Here is a 230-nt window from a genome sequence, read left to right as displayed (position 1 = left end):
CCATTTTCCCTTTCCTATTCAGAAGTCAGCGCTGGAAGTGCCCGCTCCGCTCCGCTCGCGCCCCGCTCTGCACCGCTTCTTTCTGTTCGACGGCGTCCCAAGGCCTGGCGCCCGCGGGCCGGACCCGCAGCACCACGCGAACCTTCCTGATCCACCTGCACCGTCGCCGGCCCAGCGCCGCCTTCTTCTAACGAGCCACGTCCCGCCAAGGGTCACGGCCCCCGCTCCCC

This window comes from Alligator sinensis, unplaced genomic scaffold (assembly GCF_000455745.1).
Source record: "Alligator sinensis unplaced genomic scaffold, ASM45574v1 scaffold8_1, whole genome shotgun sequence".
Lineage (NCBI taxonomy): Eukaryota > Metazoa > Chordata > Crocodylia > Alligatoridae > Alligator > Alligator sinensis.
The sequence above is the reverse complement of the archived record's forward strand: the minus strand, read 5'-3'. Positions refer to the sequence as shown.